The sequence below is a fragment of the Ictidomys tridecemlineatus genome, chromosome 10 (genome assembly GCF_052094955.1).
Source record: "Ictidomys tridecemlineatus isolate mIctTri1 chromosome 10, mIctTri1.hap1, whole genome shotgun sequence".
NCBI classification, from domain to species: Eukaryota; Metazoa; Chordata; class Mammalia; order Rodentia; family Sciuridae; genus Ictidomys; species Ictidomys tridecemlineatus.
In genome coordinates, this window is record NC_135486.1 from 55,366,437 (window position 1) to 55,385,308 (window position 18,872).

The 18,872-nt window shown below is 40.0% G+C and overlaps 1 long non-coding RNA gene across 1 annotated transcript; it reads right to left on the reverse strand.

The window, feature by feature from the left end:
* Positions 1 to 1,390: 1,390 nt before the first annotated feature.
* Positions 1,391 to 11,347, reverse strand: LOC144367029 (uncharacterized). The gene is made up of 2 exons (XR_013426234.1): positions 11,026 to 11,347; positions 1,391 to 1,580 (listed from the first exon to the last, which is right to left on the reverse strand). It is a non-coding gene; the product is annotated as an uncharacterized LOC144367029 (long non-coding RNA).
* Between the last annotated feature and the right edge of the window lie 7,525 nt (positions 11,348 to 18,872).

An 18,872-nucleotide genomic window follows, 5' to 3' on the forward strand; every position in this document is an offset into this window, starting at 1 on the left:
CTCAAGGTTCCTCATTTAGACATGAGAAGTTCACATTATACCATTTTGTAGTCAGTCTAGTGGCATAGTTCACACAGTTTACATTCCATCTCCTGATAGTCCATCTCTTTGGTGTGTCAAGGGGATGGATGTTGCTGATCTCTAGTTCCAAGACTCATGGAACACAAATAAGATGGAGTCTATGGAATGCCATGAAGGTTTGCATCCCCCAACAAACAACCCTAAGGAGACTGGAACAAAAGGTCGGAGTATGTCCCAGGTCCCCGCCCCCTCCCCCCCCACCCACCCACAACAGTTTTAAGAGACTTGTTTAACCACTTCTTTGGCCCCATCAACTTCGGCTCTCACGTAGTACTCAGTGTGTTCCAAGGACCCTGCTTCCCCAATAGCTCTCTCTGTTTTCAGTCCACATCTGACACACCACACAACCTAGAGGTGTGATGGGTGTCCTGGTTCCCTTTGCCAATTTTTCCTTCCTTCTTCAAAAACCCTCCTTTGGAGCAATTATGATCAAACTGCTTCACTACACATTGCGTCTCCTCTTTTCTTGAACCTACTGACCCCGATTTTCCTCAGTCACTCAGGGATGACTTTGGCACTTCACTTCATCCTCCACATCTGGGATCCAGCTCACTTCCTGGCCTCTTAGTTCCTTGATCTTTTCACTCAAAAGATCTTTTTTTTTTTTTTTTTTTTTTTTTTTTTTTTTTTTTGGTGGAGATCATTTACACCCTCCCATAGCCAAACCCAAGATGTTCATTCACAAGGGTACTACTGACTGGGATCTCATTCCGTCTCACTCTGGCCACCATCTATCTTTGCTGTTAATTTTCTATTATCCCCCTTCCAATAGTTCTGTGACTCTAACATGGCTCACTATCCATTGACACCCCCATTTCTTCACAATTCATTATTGTCACCACCCTTGCTACCCTATTCCTCCCACCTACATATTCTGTCTTCCTTTCTTAGTTTAGGTTCCTGGTTCAGCATTATAGACTTCATTGGCAAATGTCCTCAATCGCCATGCTTTTGTTTTTCCATCACACACGCTTTTAAAAACCCCAATACCTGTTCAAACTACCTATCCATTTATTTCTTGTTGGGACTGGAGACCTGAAGGTCACTGCACTGAAATCCCTTTGAATAGAAGCATACCTACTGCTTTCCTAGGCCAGCTGCTCCACGTATGATCAGAAAGCTCATTCCCTGTGCTCTTCTCAACCACTTTACTCCTACAATTATCTCCTCTCTTCTTTCTCGCTCTTCCCTGATTTCTCTCTATATTCATTTCCATCAGCCAATAAGCATGCATCAATAACACCCATGTCAAAGTCTCTTTTTTTTAAAGAGAGAGAGAGAGAGAGAGAGAGAGAGAGAGAGAGAGAGAGAATTTTATAATATTTATTTTTTAGTTTTCGGTGGACACAGCATCTTTATTTTATTTTTATGTGGTGCTGAGGATCGAACTCAGCGCCCCACGCATGCCAGGGGAGCACGCTACCGCTTGAGCCACATCTCCAGCCCAGAGTCTCTTGATTTATCTTCTCCATCCAAATCCAGCTCCTTTGTGTTCCTCCCTTCATTAAAAAAAAAAAAAAAAAAAACTTTGAGATGATGGTTACTACTCATTCCACTTCACCACCTTTTAGCTTCTCCTAAAACAGGTCCAATCAAACCTTTGTTCCCTTCATTGCACCAAAATGGCTTTGATCCTATTACCAATGCCAAAGCCAAGTGCCAATCCTCCTCCCTTCTCCTATGAGAACCCTCAGCAGCACTAGGTGGGGTTACTGCCCCTTATTCTAGAAATCCTTCAGCCCTAGACTTCTATGACTCCCTATCTCTGAGTTACACTCTTCTGATTGCTTTTACTCTTCTCTCTAACCCTACAACTTCTATATTTTCCCAAGATGATCTCACTCAGTTCATAAATCTAAAAACATTTTTATGTTATTGAACATCACATTCATTTATCCATCCCTGACATTCCTTTGAGCACTAGATTCAGATACTTAACTGCCTACTCACCATCCTCATCCAAATGACTAACAGGCTCCTCACAATCAACAGTGTCAACACTGAACATTTGATTTTTTTTCCCTTCCTAACACAACTGAGCTTTCTTTCCCCCTGGTGTATGACATCACCATCCACCCAATTACTCAGACTAAAAACCTTGGAGTCATTATTGCTTCTTCTCCTTCCCTTGAACTCTCCAACCAATCCACAAGTAAGTCTGGTTGACATTTTCAAAACATATTCCCAAACTGAACATCCCACCATGTTAAGTCCCCAACCCCATCATCTCTCCTATGATCTGTTGCTTGTATTTGTTTCCCCCTCCTCCCCCATGCCTCCTATTGTCCATCTTACAGGGAGCAGATGGAGAAATTTTCCTAAAGCATAAATCAGATTAGGTCACTCCCCAGTCTAAAGCTCTCTGTTGTCTTTTAATTATACTTAAAATTCAAAATGGCCACATCATCTGGATCCTGCTTTCCCCCTCTAACCTCCCCCAGGACCATCTTCCTATCGCTCTCCATTCTCTATTCTCACTGTCCTTTCAGCCACATGCTCATCTTTAGACCACTGCATCTGTCTCACAGACAGTTCAGAGCACTCCTCCCTTGTGGCTGTGGGTGCCTCTTCTCTCTCCTTCAGGCCTCAGCTCACACAGTACCTCCTCAGAGACACCCTCCTCTCTTTCTCACTCAAGAGCACCACCCTGCCCCCACCCCACCCCACAGCTTCTCTCTCCTATTTCCTCTTCTAGGGTACTTAGAAGAACCTGAATCCATCACATCTGTCTGTCTGGTTTTTTTTTTTTTTAACATTAGTTTCTTAACTCTCTTTGTTAAAATGTAAGATTATACTATTTTATGGACTCAAAGCTAGGATTATGTTTCATCAGCCACAGAAAAATACTTAGGAACATGGTTTAATAAAATGAATGTACCTCTTTAATGGAATCATTATCATCAGCACTCATGGAGATGTGAAAAAAACACCAGCAGCACTTCTCAGGGTAAACTATTAAGAAACACATCTATATATGCGGAATGGATGTCTTTTGTGTTTCATTAATTTTTCAGAACAGGTGTCTGTAGAGTAGAGACAAGCTCTTTGAGAGGCTTTAGTAGGGTCACAAGTTTCACTGAGCATCAATCAGGTGAGAACACATAACGTACGGGATAAAGTGGGTATAAACTTGGCTTACTTTCCAAAGGGCAGTTTTTGTTTGGAGAGACACTAGATGTTATGGATTGTCCTCCCTGGTTTTTGGGTTGCTCCCGCCTGCCTGCCTGGGATGTGGGAGTAAGGACTGAGGAGGATGTGCTCTAACGTGAGGCTCCCTGAAGCACATGACAACCCGGACAACTTTGACCAGTGCCCTGGGTCACCTCATGTAAAGTGCTGGGCCACTAATCCCCAAGGACCACTCCAGGGGAGAGGCCATTCTAGGTGATGGCAGAAGCTATAAAGATGATGTCCTACCTTCAACAAGGCCTAAGAATATTCAGAGAATCAAACTGAAGAAAAGGCAGTAACGACAAAGGCATTCAAAGAATCCCATGCACTAGGAGTATACAGGGGAGGAAATCCTATCTAGGAGGGGAAGTGAGTCAGAGCTTGCTTACAACACTGGAGAAGGAGGACAATCAGATTTTAGAAGAGATTTAGCAATCTATACACTTGGCCTTTAAAAAATTCTCAGATTTTTTTTCATGCTCCATTATTAAATCCTACAAAAATTGTCTTAGGAAAGGTCTTCAGGGAACCCATCTGTGGGAGAGAAACAGGTCTGAGGGCCATACTCGGAAAAATCGGAGAATCTAGACAGTAAGAGGAGGGCCTCCGCGAGGCATTTCCGATGTATCCAGAGCCCAGAGCCCAGAGTTGGCAGCCATTCAAGAACAGTGCCTTATCCCATCTTGTTAGAATATAAAACCAACGCTGGATATGTTGCATGGAGGCAGGTGGTCTGTAGTTTACATGCTACTTAAAATTCTTGAAGCCACCTACAGTAAATGCTTGAAATAAAGTGTGGGAAATCACTTGAATAATCTTGCAAACATCCATGTAATGCTTAAGCAAAGGCCATCAAAAGATTGGTGAAAGGCTGCCAGGCACCAGCGTGTCTTTACCTGGAAGTGTGAAGAAGATTCCCAGGAAATCACCTTCCTGGGCTTGAGGAGAGCTCCATTCATTCTGATCCCTCTTATCAGAATCTTTCAGCAAACGGAACCTCAAGCTTACTGTCAGACAACTGCAAAAGAACACCTTTTCATTTTTCCCAAAGTAAAACTTATTAAAAGACCTCTCCAAATGATGGGGGGGAGGGTGGGTAAACCCCAAATATTCCCTTGCCTGTGTGTGTGTGGGTGTGTGGGGGGGGGCTCCTTGTGACTCATTCTGCTGTTTGGTACAAAATTCTCAAGGGAATCATCAGTGACCTTGGAGGAGGGAAAGATTCTTAGGCCACTGCTCATCTCCTTATGAGAGACAGGGCAAACTAACTATAAAAGCAAGCAAACAAACCGACCGTGCTCTGGCAAACAGTGGTCTGACAAGCCATCGTTGATTAGAAGCAGCAACATGCCCCCTGCCTCACCTCACAGCTGTCTAGCAGTTCCATCTGGTTAGAACTTCAGTCGATCCTCATATAATTCCAAGGACTGGGTACAGGCTCTTGATATGCACTATCACCTTGAAAGATTATTTAAAGCGTGACTTAGCAGTACTTATGTGGTACTTGTTGAACAACAACTGGCCCATACTCAGCTTTGTGGAATATCTAGGGGCCCAGAGAAAGAAAGAAATCCCTGCTCTCAAGGAGCCTGTGGTCAATGGGAAACAGATTCATAGCTCAACAGTAACAATCCTGTAGGCCATGTGGCAGCAAGCTATGTAGAACATGTGGGGATGGGGCAGGAAAGGAGAGCATCTAATTGAGCCTCTCCAAGGAAATGCTATGGGGAAGTGTGGGTGTGCGCACCTAGAGGAAGTGACGGGAGGCAGACACCCAGCAATGGAGATTCTTCTAGGCTATGCTAAGAATGCTGTCATTTACTCTCTAGGCCACAGGGTACCTGGCATGATTAGGCTTATATTACAGAAAACTTATTCTGGCCATATAGAGGACAGAATGGAGAAGAGCAAGCCCAGAGGTTTAGGTTGGGGGTAAAGGTGTGGGATTAAAAGATACTTCATTAATAGATCGAGCAGAATCATGATCCACTCTATGTAAAGAGACTGAAGAAAAAGGAGTGGGGTGTGCTACCCCGGATTTCTGAGTTACATATGCCCTCCTTTGCTTTTAAATGCAACATGGCAGGGGTATGTTTCAAACGCAACAAAACTTTCTAAGTTTCCAGAAGAAACATTTTGAAGATTTTAAGGTAAATTCTGATTGTCTTATTAATTGAACTAGTTTTCTCCAGGTTTCACTTTGACTTTGAACTAAAGCTTTGAGTCAGAGTTTTTAAGCACCCAAGAGGAATCTGGATTGCAGAGCTGAGTTATGATGGCTTGATGTTCTCAGGGTATATTACAATTCCCACTTAAATGGGGTGTGACCTTGAATACACAAAGGATGAGGATCCCAAGAATAGAGATTCTGCTTCCATGCAAGCAAGATATATAAATATGAATGTCAAGCCACTCCAACGCATGAAAGGCTTTTAAAATGCCTGAGAGTTCCAAAGTGCACTGGGCCTCACATAAGCACAATGAAATGATAATGAAGACAACCAGTAGCAGAGACCACCCACCAGCGGTTTTATTGCTGTAACTAGGAATGAAGGGTCTCCCTGGAACTATTGACACTGGATGGCATTGTCATTTTTAGCACATGCTAAAGCTGTGATTGTGAAAGGAATTGTCTCTGTTAAATCGGAGCCAGACTATTTATGGACATCCCTGCTCCCACCACATTCTTGTGCCATGGCCATAGGTAAGAAAAAATGGAAAATGGCTGCTTGGTTTCCACACATTGCCTCATAAATTCCCTGTCCATGCTTAATTAACCGAGGAAGAAATATGCTTCAGAGGCCTCTTTTTGAAGGGCCTCAAGCTTAAGTTCAGCACAAGCCTCTCTACCTTCTTTCTTATTTATTCCCCCTTCTTCTGGCAAACCTTGGGTCACAATCCCCACTCAGGCCACCCACAAAGCTGTAGGTCAAAGACCTGCACTTAACCCCAGAGTGAGTTGCTTTCTCAACTCTTAAGGAAAGTCAAAATCCCTTGCTTTCCTATGTGGAATGCAAATATCAGACAATAATAACTTCATTGTCCTCGAGTTGGAAATGCATACACACGTGCACATAAGGGCACACACATGCACACATGCACAACCTACTTCCACAACCTATGCTCCAGCACGTGAGCATCAAGACTGGTTTGTGCCCATCTTTCCATAACTGTACAGTTAAGAACACTCAGTGATTGAAGAGCTTGGTGAGGCTTTCATGGGTATTAGGTCCTTCTACTAGCTTTTCAACTCTACAGCCCAAGTAGATGTGCTGCAGAGAAACTGAGTGGTGAGAGGAAAGCAGTCTGTTTTGGCCTCTCTCAAAAGTCAGCACAGTGTCAGGGGCAAGCCAAGAAAAAGAACTTTGGGGTCAAGTTTACACATTTGTTTATACTACATGTTGTTGGATAATGGTACTCACCCAGTGTTAGACAGAAGCGATAAGTTCTACAGCACAGTAGGGTGACTCTAGGTTACAATAACCTACTATATATTTTATGAATCACTAGGGAGAGGAGCTCAAAGATTCTGAACAGTCATGTTAAAGAGCTGAAAATGTTGATTACCTTGATTTGATCAGTACATATTGTATATAAGTATTGAAATATCCTACTCTACTGTACATAAGCACTATTATGGATTAATTAAACAATATTTTTAAAGTTTGAGTCTAGGGGTAGAACATGTGCTTAGCATGTGCAGGGCCCTGTGTGCAATCCCTAGCACCACAGAAACAAAGTTTGAAGAGAGCAATCAATGTTAATTACCCTGACTTGATTGTTATACTATACATATATTGAATTATGACACTATTCTGCACAAATTTGTACAATTAAAATAAATAAATAGAAAAAAATATGGTTTCTCTCATCCCAAGTGAGTTCTGCTAGACATCTTTTTTGGGAGGGCGGTGGGTTTTTTGTTTTGGTTTGGTTTGGTTTTGCCTGATGCCTTTTAGGCAGCTTCTAGAATGAAGAATTCATTTGTTCAAGAAATGTAATGTGCTAGGTATGGAGTGAGCAAGGGCAGACACAGGGAGTACTTCTTCACGGTTCTGGAGGAGGATCCTCACACAGCAACATAGCAGGCATTATGTCAGGGCTGACACAGCCGCAGGAAGTCCTCAGGACCAAGAAAACTCACAAAGACAGAGCCCACCCGACAGGAACTGAGGCCAGTCATGTGTTGGTGTAAAACCAACTAACAAGAGTCTACCTTAGAAGGTTGATTATTTTATGAGGACTTGGGGGACACCTACATGAGGGGGTCAGGCAGCAGGGAAAGGCACAGGATTGCATCTGATGAACACCCCACAGTATCTAGGACACTGTGGTTTTTAAGCTGTAATATTTAGACAATGACCCAACCACGGTAAAGCACCTCAGCTGGAAGAGTCAGACAAATCTAGCTTGGATTTCACCTTTGCCCTTCATGAGCTGGGTCAGATATGCCAATCTTGTCAAGCTTCAGTTGCCTCATCAGCGAAACCGGGTATGAAAAGAATATAACTTCCCCATGGAATTATTGTGGTGTGATGTAAAATAGTGCCTGGAACACCCCAGCATTCAAAGGTGTGATCTATTAGCATATAACTATATGACACAGGGTAGAGCCAACCCCACAATTGGACAAAGGTAAGAAACAGGTGCCTTCTTACCCTGAGTTTTGACTGGAGTTGTGACATCCAAAAACATGCAGATTTAGAATAAGACGTTTATTCTGGATATCTCTGGCCTTGTTCATCTTTAAGCCCTTTCTATCTGGCTTTCAGCTAATGCCACAGCCTAAGGATTCATAGCATCACGCCAGGCCATTGGTACCACCAGGGACAGAGATGTGTACCATTCTTTCTCAGCTTCCTAGACTGACAGGTAAAGCCTATACCTAGCCCACCACCATATATCACCACACTCAGCAACCATGTACCTTATGCATAGCAAACATTTTGCTGCATATAATACAGCCTTGTATTCAAAGACCTGAGAAATTATAGGAAAATCTGCTAGGAAATTTCTCCATTTTCTTCCTAAGGGAAATCTGTCCTCGACCAGAGCCCAGGAAATAGTGCCCCAGAAGACAATTCTGACTTTGAATGCACCTCAGATGTGTCTACATCTCTTGGTCAAGGGGTAAGTAAGAGAATCTGGCAGGGCTTCCCATTTGCTAGGGGTGCAGATTTGAAGAAGGGAGGGGGACCAGGAGAGATGGAAGGAGAGGGAGAGGAGAGACAAAGAAGGTAGGTAGTGGACAACATTACCTATAAATTTCTTGCCAATAGAAACTGATGTGGCTTTAGAGAAGAAAATCCCTAAACTGAGAAAAGTAATTCAAACAGATTGGAGACATGATGGGGCTTGAAGACAATCTGATGACTCTAACTGGAAAAGGGATCACTTCGATTGGTAAATGTGATTATCTTTGACACCTGTAATTTAAAAGATGAATATAGTTTTATTTCTGATGCACTATTAGATCTATCACAGAATGCAAAATTGAGGGTACAGCACGGCAAATTGTAATTCATGCAAAAATATTAGAGATTTGTATGAAAACAAAGGTTCCCTCCTATCTGCTGATATGTAAAACACTCTGGGTCTCTGTCTAGTGTCTGGATATTACTTGTTACCATATTAGGTCCATCTAGAAGGCATGAGATTGTGAGGTTATGATAATTCTTGATATAAATTCTCTGATATTCTCTATTTTTAACTAGATTTTGAAATTTAAGGCAATACATACTTGAGTTAATAGGTACTTGTATATACTCAATGATTCTGAATACTTTAAGTTAAAAGTTTCTCAGGAAATCCTCAGTGTCCTAATCAGATATTCTTATTCTCAGTTACATATAAACTGTTTATTTATCCTCAAAAATCAGCCAGATATGGCAACATTATTCACAATAGCCAAAAGATGGCTGTCTTGTTCATCCACAGTTGAATGGGTTAACAAAATGTGGTACATAACCATAAAAAGGAAGAAAATTCTGTCATATGCTATAACATGGATGCACTTTGAAAACATTATGCTAAGAGAAATAAGCCAAGCACAGAAGGACAAATATTGTATAACTACTTATATGAGACATCTAGAATAGGCAAATTCAAAGAGAAAGAACAGAGATTATCAAGGTCTGTGAGCAGGAGGTAATTGTTTAATGATTACAGAATTTCTATTTAGGGCTGGAGATGTAAACTCGGTGGAAGTGTACTCACCTAGCATGAGAGAGGCACTGGATTCCACCCCAGCACCATAATACCAAAAAGTAAAACACAAAAACACAATTTCTGTTTATAATAATTTAAAAGTTCTGGATTTTGAAAGTATGGCTGTACAACATTATGGATGTACTTAATGCCATTCAATTTTTCACTTAAATATGACTAAAACATTACGTATAGCTTACTACAGTGTTTAAAATGCAAGTAAGAAAGCAACCAGAGCACAAGTGTGTTTTGTGTCTCTGAATTCTAACAATAGACCATCAAATTCCTGCTTGCAAAATGATATCTAGGCCTCCTGAGAGTGACCTTGGCACCAGCATAGAAAGCTCCAGAAACTTTCAGAATGTTTCATGGTATAATATACACAGTATAGCTTAGAGGCCTAGGGAGGAAGAGGGAGGGTAAAATAAAGGCAGCATTAAGGACTAAAAACTCAGTTTTAAAAGAGAAAAAGAACAGAAATGAGAATGACAGAAATAAAAAATGAATAAAGAAACTCATGGAATAATATTAGAAAGTTTATATGTAGCATTAAATGCCTCTTGCCCAGACAGTTTTTTTTACCCAGTCCTTTACAGAGAAGTTGAAAACCTTTTTTTTTTTCCTTTCAAATATCTAGAGCTGGCATTATTTAAAAACAAAACAAAAAAAATTTTGTTTTGTTTTTTAAATACCACTAAGCAACTTGTGTATTAGTATATCCTAAACTTTCACTCTTGGTGATCTCATTGGGTACATAAAGAAGCTGACTCAATTTTCTCTGAAAGTTCACTCTGGATGACCCTCCTAAACTTGGGAGTCACTGCCCTGGAGCTGCTTAAGGTCATCAGCTTCGTCAAACAAGATTAAAATAATATAGAGAAAAATATTCTTCAATCTGAAAAGTACGTCCCAAACTATAGTTGTTGTCAGCACCCTGAGAGATGGCATCAAGGAAGAACACAGATTGAAGGAGTGAGAGAAGTTGTCCCACTGGCTTTAGAATTCATAGTGAGCCCCGCAACAACATCAATCAGTTCAGCGTGGAGAATGCGGTGCTGAGGATCAATCTACATAATATGGCAATGATCAAGATGCAGGGTGGGTACCCACTTCTAACTAATAAAGTTCTAAGTTCTGAGTGATGGAGCAGGTGTGTGCCTTATTCCTACAAAATTCCACCACTCACTATAAAACAGAAGGAGCAGTAAGCATGGATCTACCTAGCATGACCTTCCTGGAGATTGGCTTGGGGGAAAGATCCAAGAATGAAGAAGAATGAAATTAAGCAGTTACCCAACTGGAGCACTCTGGGAGATGTTAGCAGGCTCTTTACTTAGATTGACAACTGCAGAGCTGGAGTCTTATCAGTGGGCAGCAACAGTAAAACATGATGGTGCAGATTTGGAAAGCATTGTAAGGGAGTCAGGCAGAAGAAGCACACAGCAAAATTCGTTACAGATACGATGGATCAATGGGAATTTAGAACTGTCCCATACTCTGACTGAGCTAAGAAAATGCTTTTGTGACCAGAAGCCCCCAGTCCAAACGATTCACATGTAAAAATACCTTTTGGCTGGCGGCTGCAGCTGCTGTGACGAGCTTTGTGCAACTCTGCCTGCTGGCCGGCTCTGCACAATGGGGAGTCATTCCACCCCTCCCAGCTAAGGCCCGACTCAGGCGGTCCGATTGTTGCCACTGCCGCTGCCGCTGCTGCTGCTGTTTCTCAGCTGTCCGCAGCAAGGCCTTGTGTTTGAAGTTGGGCACAGTGTGCCTTTGAGGTGGCTCTTTGGCCCATTCAATGCAGCTGTCCCACTTGTGCTGGCACAGAGCAGCTGCCAGGGCCCCCTGCACACATCCTGCCCACAAAGCCCGGCCCAGGCCATGTGCCCTTCAGTTCTAACAGGTTGCTTCTGCCACTCCCTCCTGTCTACAGTAAACTGCATAGTATGTCCCACATGGGCGGCTGTTTAACATCACCTGGGCCAAAGTCATGAGTCCAACGTGCACGTGGGCTGGTTAGTTGCACATACTTGTTCTGTGACTCCAGAAGGCTTGGCTAACCAGAAACCTCATAAATGTGAGGTTTCTTATAAATGTGATCAACTGTAGGGGAGAATGGACAGGAAGCAGGGTTGAACCCATAGAAAGGAATCACTTTTGTTAAAAAAAAAAAAAAATTCAGAATTTATTCCCTGTGATCATGGGTTGGTAGAAACGCCAATATTTCTTAAAAAGCACAGTGGTCTCACCACCTCCTTACTGATTTCCAGTGGCCTAGTGAGGATTGACTCTGGTCTTTCTTCTTCTTAGTGATAGGGATAGAAACCAGGACATCACTTATGCTAAGCAAGTACTCTACCCCTGAGCTATATACTCTGCCCCCAGCTCCGGTTTTTAAATAAATCTTGCCTCAATTAAAGGTTCTGACTCTTGACTTACACAACAAAATGTATTAATAGTGTAGAATCTTATATGATTTGTATAAATATCATAAGCTCTGGGGGGTATATCATTGAAGAGGGCTAGAAAATAAACTAGTTTTTGTTGTTGTTGTTGTTTTCTGTTTGCTTGGGCTTTTTAAAATTTTCTCCATCTAGCCAACAAGGCTGAAATTACAAAGTAGATAAAAATAATTTCAGTATGGTCTTTATGTTTTATAGACTTTAGGACTTGCACTGTTCCTACAGGACAGTCTCAAGGACCAAGAATTGTATTGACAGTATATTGAATTGAAAATATTTCCCATAAGTTCTGAGACAATTTTTTAAAAAACAAGCTAACTTCTAGGCCACTTGTGTCTTATAGCTTACTTGAATACAGTAAGAAAAATGATATTGACTTGATATTCAATCCTTCTCTGTATAAATGCAGAATGAAATAGAAGGTCAAACGTTAATGAAAGAGGTTAAACAGCTGATGGAAAAGCCATGTTAATCAAAAATTATCATTTTGGTGAGACTTGACTTTTGACCTCCCCCCACAGGTACTCACAGCATAAAGGAAAAGATTGATAAATCACTGATAATTGCAATTCTCAGTATGCAATTTTATGGTTCTTGCAGGGAATCCAAGGCCTTAAAAATAAACACTTGATTTACCAAAATTAGAAATTTACAAAATCAAAAACCTAATTTTTCCTTAAGATTTTAGTTTCAACTTACAAATCTTGTTATTCTATTTATATAACCTCATAATTTTTTAACAACCTTTTTCTTCTTAATTAAATTTCTTTAAATATTTTAAACTGCATTTATAAAAATAATATACTCAATTTATGCTTCAATTGACTGAGAAATAAACAAAACTTTCCCAATACCTATATTACTCTCTTAAATCTAATTTAAAAAGGGAGTAGGGATGGAAAAAGGGGAGGAACTACAACAGAAATTGACCAAATTATGCTGTGTGTATGTATGAATATAACACAATGAATTCCACTTTATGGAAATCTATAATGTACCAACTTAAAAAATAAATAAATAGAAGGAAGACCAATAGAGTAGAGGAAGGAGGACAGAGAAAGGGAGGAGGGAGGAAAGTAGAAGTACTGGGTATTGAAATGGAACTAATTATATTACTTGCCTGTATGAATATGTCAGAATGAACTCCACCATTATGTATATTGCATTAATATAAACATTAAAAAAGAAACTTCTATATATGATAAATTTTAAGCTCTTTAAAGTCTTGCTTATAACCTTAGTAATATTCGCTTTCAACTTACAAGTCAAATTAATGAACTCAACTTCACATTATTTTAATTAAATTGTGAAATTGGAATGATATTGTGTTACATATTGCAATGTGCCCATTCCTCCTGAATATTCTAAATATTCAATATAGAAGGTGTATACACGTTCTTCCCAAATTTAACTTACAATTTAGTATATTGGCTTGATTTGTATTAATATTTAAATATTTAATGCTCTATCTCCCAGGTCTAAGAGTTCAAGAAAATTTTAAAACTTTCCCACTAATGAAACAATTTTATCATCCCAACTCAAGCAAGTATATTGAGGTTTTCTTAAGGACCTAGAGATACCCCTAGGACCTAGTTCTTGCTGTCACCTTATATAATGAGATACAATGAGATCTATTTATTTTCAGTATAACAGGTACACTAGAATTAAAAAAAAATTAGTTGCCAATGAAACTTTATTTTATTTTGTTTATTTATATGTGGTGCTGAGAATTGAAAACAGGCCAGGTAAGCACTGTACCACTGAGCCACAACCTCAGCCCATGAATTTGATAAAGGACTTGGTCTCTTGTCCATGTCCAAGGCTTAAATCCTGTTACTTCTTAATTTTCTACTTTCTGAAATCTGCAATCTCCACCAGGATGTAACTAATTTCCTCCACTGCCTCAATTGAATTTGTATTTCTCTGACTCTCGAGATATGTGAATAATATAATTTGATTGGATTCTAAATATTTCTCAAGTCTTTTCTGACTTGATTCTGTGCATACAACCAGAGCAATGCTAACGGTGCCAACTGCCACATTAAAGACAAATGTGGAGAGGCTGTGGATGAGAGGACCTACCTCAGTCTGATGAATAGGAACTAGCACAGGAAGAATAGAAACTTCTTGATTAAATCCTGACAGCACTGGGGACAATTTATTTGTGGCTGCAAAATTCTGCTAAGAGAAGATTCGAGTAGTGAAAAGTTACATACAAATGAAGGGGTTCAATAATGATAGATTGAAAGGTATAGAAGAAAAAAGCCAATGTCTTAAGCAAGATACCGAAACAATTGAATTTTGTCTGAGTTTTTTAACCAGTATCTGTAGGTAGATAATCCACATTGTTTCCTGAAGTAAGAAAAGCAATTTCTGAGTGACAGCTGTATTAGGGCTGGGTAGGAGGACAAAGCTGTCATCTTGTTATGAACATTCAAGAACCAGACGTGTGTTCACACTCCTCTTGAAGGTCATCTCCTTTTGCTTAAAAGTCAGTTCTTTAGGAGGAGCTTGCCTATTCTCTCACTCTGACAACTCTGTAGATTTATTCCTTGCATCATGCACCTAAAGATGTAATTCAGTAATTATTTGTGTAATTACTTGGCAATATCTGTCTCTCTAATTCTATGAGAGCTAAGATCATGTCTGTCTTCTTCACTGATACATCCCCAGTATCTAGCATGGTCCAGCATCTTAAGATGTTCAATAACTAGTTCTTGAATGAATGAGAAGATGAAGACATGAAATACTATAGGAAAATTGGTTGCATTTACTAATTAATTAAAGTAATAGTACATGTCCCTGCTATTAGAGACAAATCCAGTATCATCTTTATATACTGGATTTATTTCAAGCATGTGTATATTGCTATGTGAGCATGGTTAACTCCTCAAGGATTTAGTTTTCTCATTTGTAAAATGGGAGTAATTATGGTTTTGTTTGTGTCTGTGCGTGTGTGTTTATGTGTATGTTTGGTTTTATTTCAATAGGATGGAATTGTCATGAAATAATTTTAAGCATTAGATGTCTCAAAACCAGCTCCTCAGTATTCTTGATCTTACTTTGCCTTATATGTAAAGAAACTTCTAGAACATAGGCAAAAAACACCAATCTACAAATAGAAAAAAGTATATCAGAGAATTGCAACCTTTAGACTAAGATCCTAGATGACTCTTAGAACATTATATGCAGCTCTCAAAAGAAAACAAAGAAAAAGAATTCCCTTCATAAATTATGTTTACCAAATAATTAAAAGTAATACTAAGATTGAAACATTTAAAATGGTAGTGTAATGTAGCATTTTTGAGTAATTTAACTCTAATGTTTCATTTAAACCTTTATCACATATATTCAGCATAATAGGTACATTAGGTATTATATTTAAAAATACAAATTATAGAAAAAGCAATTTATCTATAATCATAATTACATTAAAATAATTTTTTCAATGGAGAATTCTGACTTTAAGCCTTATATGAAAGCTGGCTTCTCAAGTTTATGATACTTGATTTATTAGTAATGTTTTAAAAATACAAATTGTGACATGTTTATATCACTCAGAACTACTAAATCCTGTCTTAGAGTGAATGTCGTCTCTCAGATTTACTCTTTTTATAACTACAAAAACTTACTATAAGGCATTCTGTTTTTATCACAATCATTTTGAATGCTTATTTATTGTCATGTTAATATAGCACATTAGTTTTTTTTTGTGCTTCTGACAATTTTATGGCCCACGAGACAAAAATGCATTGAGCATCTGCTCTACCAATAATCCCTGGCCTTCTAAAAGTAACCAATCCCATCAGAGTTTATTAAATTGGTACTATTACTTCACATGAGGCAATAATAAGGGCTTTTTAAAAAATTAAGTAGATCTAAGTCAATGACTTAATTCTTAAAAACATATCCAGGCATTAATACAAAGATTAAGTTCGAATTAGTATCTGAAATCAATGGTTGCATGAGGTTTTGAGGCTCCCGGTGTTTTAGAGCTTCCTTTGCATAACAGGAAGTAGGATAGTCACCAAATGGAGCCAGGATGCATGAGGGGTACCTGGACCCCTTTTTATCCTATATATATATATATTTATTGGTGCTTGAAACTGTCCAAGTGGAAGCCATTTTTGAAAGATGAAGAGAGCCTGACCACTGGGAAGTACCTACCCAATGCGAAAGTTTCCAAAAGTTCTGCATGTACGTAGAAGAAATACTGACTTAATCCCAGATGTGAACTAAAACCCAAGGCCATCCCACTTGCCTTGTGGAAAAGCAAACAAAACTCAGAATTTGTGATGTTCCCTGGCTCTCGCATTCTCAGTTAAAGGAGAAAGAAGCCCTATTTGCCATTTTCTCAGAAGTGTGGGCTTTCCAAAGATATGGCACTCAGTTCATTTTCACATATATATATCTTGGTTTAGTCATACTGAAGAGGAGTTGGGTTTTGAAATGTCAAAGCACTGGCCTCAAGCAAGTGGGCACAGTTCCCATTTGTACAGCAAAGAATTTCAGAAGCAGGCCTATTTATGAGATGAGTGTGATAAGCTAGAATCCCTACCTGCTGGCTCTCCCAAGGAAATCAAAGGTTCCGTAGATACTTTGAAAGGTAAGCAAAGCACAGAACACCCACAAGGTCTATTATGTCTATAAGGGATGAGTGAGTGACACTGATCTTAAAGTTGGTTAGCTTTTGGAGTCTGTCTCTTTCTCATGAGAGCGCCCCCCTGTGAGCCCTGGAGGTAAACGCATACTGGAAGCGCTCTCCACACTGTGGCCTCAGCATGAGAAGCCAGAAGCATATAAAGTATATTCACACTCAATCAAAAGAGACAGCTAGCCATCCATTTGCCACAGCATGTGCAGTAAATTGACAGTCTAAGCCATAATCTAAAAATACCACGACTGTGGATGTTAATCCCTGCTGTGCTGTGTATGACCCTAGGGGAGTCCCTTAACATTCATTCTCCTTTGGTGTCCACATCTGTAAAAGGGGAGGCCTGGTCACACAGCTGGTAAATATTAATGGCTTGTTGCTGTTCAGCTGATGGATGGGAGCCCCTCAGAGCTCTGTCACCTTCTCCTTAGAGAATGGGGAAGGTTTCCAAGACACAAAACCATCAAGTGTTTTTGTTATATCCTCCACATCCCATTTCTAGCTAAAACCTCATCCTACACCTCCATTCTTGGGCAGCTCTGACGGACAGTGTCCTTGCTACAGTTGTCACTGCATGCCAGGGATGAGCTGAAATCACAAGTGGGGAAGAAAATGAGAAGCTTGGCAACAGAAGAGAGACAGCAAATAAAGCCGTGCCCAGGCTACAGGGGCTCAATGTCCTAGGGACACTTTGGAACTTAGGAGTCAAATAGACCTGAGCTCAAATACCCTATGTAGCCAGGTGGCCATGACATGACTGCTCTAGATGACTACAGGACCAACATCAGAGCATTGCTGTGACAGGGAAGCCCAGAAATTCATATAGAGCCCTGGGCACAGTGTTGACATCAGAGAGAGCTATTATGATTAGTACCGTATTCACCCCGATGCTACTATTAAAATGTAGGGGGGATTTATTTCTTATTTACCATCCTATCTTTTTCTGTGTATGTCTCTTGGCCTGAAACAATATCTATCTGGGAAAGGGAGACCTGGATTTATCATATATTCTTTATGGTACCTTGGGAAGTCATCCTGTGTTTCAGAGTAGCCCCACTCATAATAAGGCCTTGACTCCCACTCTACCAGTGGAGCTGATTTCCTCTGTAGCAGAAGCACCGAGTGTAGCCAAAGTGGCCTCCAGGAGCAGCTGGGTATGAGTTTAGAGGTATGATGGAGGGAGGGACATGCCTGGTGGGGCCTACGGGGAGGTAGCCCATTACATGGCCTGTAGGCACTTGTCATTTCCCTGGCTAAGTTATCATCAACTCCTCAAAAGCAGGGATCCTACTTCCCAGGCATTTCAAAGAGGCAATGTATATAGTTCTCACAAAATGGTACCTACTCAATTCAAATTCTGCTGCTAATTACAATGTTTATGCTGCTGCTGCTGCTGCTGCTGCTGATATATTCTTAGTGTTTGGCTTTTGGGAGACACTCAGTAAATATTTGCTGAACTTGAAGTCATCTGCAGTGACCACTAAGAAAGTCTATCCCCATACTGTTAAAGTAATTTGACATTCTTGAACCTAGGAAGTAAAGAATGACGGAAAAAGTCGTCTGCTTCATCTGAGACTCCAGGAAACACTGTGGCTAAACCTAGAGTGATGGCTTCCCATTGTTCAAGGCTGAAGGGCAAACACACAGGGAAGTTCTCACAACTTCCCCATCACCCTGTGTCTGAAACGTCCAGAAGCTCTCTCAGCAAAGTGGAAACTTAGAAGTTGTTTTAGTTTCCAATGAGCGTTGTTCTTCTTCACCCATTTATATTACACTGAACCACTTCAATCTTCCACTTCTTTGTAGGTCAAAGAAGGCCAAATATTGACATCATAATAACAGAGGGGACTTTCACAAAATGTATTGCTCTGAAATAAAAATAGAAAATGATAATCCACAAAGTTGTGATCAAAATGAACTAATCCCCCCCCTTTTTAATCCCTAGTTTATGGGGTTTTTTTCTCCTCCAGATTTATTCTGGGTATTACATTATCATTGAACAAAAGTTTCGTTTTTTATTTTTAACTTAACAAAGACCAAGATGGAGTTCATTAAGTGTCAGACACTTTTCTAGGCCTTTATAACACATTCATTCATTTTGTCCTCTTAACAATTCTAATAAGATAGGTACAATTATTATCCATGTTTTATAAACAAGGGAAGTGAGGGCTGAAGAAGCCTGCCTAAACCCACACAGCTATGTCAAAGATGAGCTCTAGAATAATAGTTAAAAATGGAATAGCTTTTCTCCACAGACTTTCTTAACCTGACTTTCCCTCTGTTCTTGGCTATTATTG